The sequence below is a fragment of the Vidua chalybeata genome, chromosome 11, assembly GCF_026979565.1.
Source record: "Vidua chalybeata isolate OUT-0048 chromosome 11, bVidCha1 merged haplotype, whole genome shotgun sequence".
Lineage (NCBI taxonomy): Eukaryota > Metazoa > Chordata > Aves > Passeriformes > Viduidae > Vidua > Vidua chalybeata.
Genome location: NC_071540.1, coordinates 987,501 through 990,156, shown reverse-complemented (window position 1 = coordinate 990,156; position 2,656 = coordinate 987,501). Strand labels below are relative to the sequence as shown.

At 37.8% G+C, this 2,656-nt stretch overlaps 1 long non-coding RNA gene across 1 annotated transcript in view; it reads left to right on the top strand.

Moving 5' to 3' along the window:
- Positions 1-504: 504 nt before the first annotated feature.
- LOC128793564 (uncharacterized) overlaps positions 505-2,656 on the top strand; it is an 8,109-nt gene continuing 5,957 nt past the window's right edge. Inside the window, exons 1-2 of the long non-coding RNA XR_008432833.1 lie at positions 505-876; positions 1,199-1,297. This is a non-coding gene — a long non-coding RNA (uncharacterized LOC128793564). The remainder of the gene's footprint in view (positions 877-1,198; positions 1,298-2,656) is intronic.

Below are 2,656 nucleotides of genomic sequence, written 5' to 3'. Positions count from 1 at the left end.
AAATAGATAATGTGATGGAGCCAGGGCATATAAGTTAAGGTTTTAATTTGTTCATGATTCTAGTTATGTGGTGCAAGGCTGAATGAGGATCACTGGAGAAACCCTTGTAAATTTACAGTTTGTTTTTTTTTTTTTAATCTTACAAATTCAAGAGTTCCATAGATATACATGTGATTTAGGAAGCTCTGTATGTCTCCTTTCCTATTCAGGTACACAAAGTATATTATATTCATCATGATTATAGAAATATCTCAGCAGAACTAATAAAAATATTGAAGAAAAGACAAAAGCAATGAGAGTTTAAAATATACACAATACTGAAGATAGACCTTATTGGTTCAATTCTAGAAAAGTGATTTCTAGCAGAAGAAAGGCTGCCACGAAGGACACTATTCTACTAAGGCTTATAGATACAGCTTTTGGGTTTCTGTCCTGCCATTTGCCATTCTTCATGGCTGAAACTCTGCTGAGACTTTAAACCAGTGCTTCTCATTCCTTATCAAGCCATAAGGGAACCTAATCTCTTCAATATTGGTTAAATCCAGGACTTCCATTTATAGAGGAACAGAGAATTCTTACTACAGGAAGGTTGTAAAGAATTTGGTGTGAAATAATGCAATTAGGCAGTTGTGGAAATGAGGATGTTGGAGCATGAGAGAACAGGGGTTTGCAAGGCAGTGTCTTCTGTTATTTCTAATAGGATTTCTTAGGATTCGTGGATCAGTAAAAAATGAAAACTGACAGCAAGGATGCCTCTACCAAAAGCTGAACAAGTCTGTAGATCCTGGTCTTGGAAATATTGCTGGTCTGGAATTGGAAGTCTCTCACCAGCTCCCCTCAACTGAACACAGAGCAGCTCCCAAAAAGAATGTGCAGGTGATTTTTTCACTTTCACAAACAAGGATGAGATGAATCTAAGTAGATTATTTTTGGAGTTGAAGCTGAATCCTTGCTGAACCACAATTATGCTGCCAAGTTTAGTAACGGTGCACTAATAACATTTAAATTGTCACTAAGATGAGTCTTCAGCTGAGTTTGCCCAAATGCAGGTTCTTTGGTGCAAGCAGCTGAATGTCTCAACCAATGACAAAAGGAGGAGAGCAATGCTTAGGTTTGTTATGAGGTTGAAATCTGAAATGATGCGGAAATAGCAAGTTTCAATTAAGAAAGAGAGAATTTTTTTGGCTATGTTTTTTAGGAGAGAGACTCAGAAGAAGGGTGGGACTCCAATGGGGGAAAAAAGAAGCAATGACAAACAGAAACACAGCAAAGCAGGACAGTGTGGCTGGCAGGGAAGGTAAGGGATTTCAGGAAATATTTAATAATCTTGTTCCTGTTTGGGGCTGAACTGGTATGTCTTCATACCCTGGAACAAAGGTGCTGCTCTGTGTGGGTGTGGTGTCCAACTTGTTCTGGAATCATCACTTAAACTCTGATAAAATCACCCTTTGTTTTAGTAATAAATGCATATTTAATGTCCTTGTTTTGGTCCTGAACAAATCACACAAACATGCTGCAGTGGAGGTTTTCCCTAGATGAGGATTTGTGTCCCTTCCCCGAGTGACAGCTGAAGAGGGAGCAGGGCTGTGCCTTCAGCCCAGTCCCAATGTCCCAGGCTGCGTGTCCTGGACAAATCACCTCTGGGCTCAGCAGAGGATTTCTGCAAAGCAGACCTTCCTCCTTGATTAAATCAACAATCTCATCCTTTTCAAGCTTTCCAGGGTTATTGCTTATGTCAGAGGGTTTAGACACTGCATTACTGCCCCAAAATGACTGCAAATTTCCTTAAAATTGTAGCATTTTTGAACACTGTGTCAGCCTGAGAACCTCTTCCAAGGAGGCACCAACAGCAGCTGAGTTTGTTACTCAGACTGGACTGTAACTCTGAGAAACATTTTTTTAAATTAATTTTTTAAAAGGCTTTATGAAGAAATGAAGAAGTACTTTAAAGGTATTAACTGAAACATAACATAATACAAGAAATCTAGTCCAGCTATGAAAATGACAGGTTTGGTATAAACGGGTGCATCTTTGAAATCTGAAAGGCCAAAATTTGTTGTTACAGTAAAATATTCTAAATTTTATATTAGCTAGTGAGACACTATGACCTGGCCTTGGTTGGCTTTAAAAAGTTTTAAAGCCAACATAAGAAATTTTAAAGAAGTAAGAAATTTTAAACATAAGAAATTTTAAAACATAAGAAATTGATGGCGGAAGGAAAAGAATAGGAAAATGAAATTTCAGGAACTGCTACTGTAGGAAGGGGTTTAAGCAATTTGTAGATAACTCTCTCTCAAGGTTCAGAACCATGTGACTAAAAGTACCTTGTAATTGTCTGCTCTCTGCTAAACCCCTGATGCTGGAGCCCAGTGGAGTTTCCAAATTTTCAGGCAATTCAGATGATGTCACCACCTCAAATTTTTCAGGTTTTTGTGCCTTCCCATTTTCCTTAAAATCAAATTAATCCAGGACACCTGTAAATAATACTTAGTTCTGATTATGAATGTATAGCCTCCTATGCAACAACTATTTTTAAACTATAAATAGGATGCTAGTTTTATTTTTTATCATTGGGAATGGCAGAATTTTCTTCCTGGGAGAAAAATCTGCAGTGCCAATGGTGACAAGTATCAATTGCCTCTGTATTTTGAGCTAA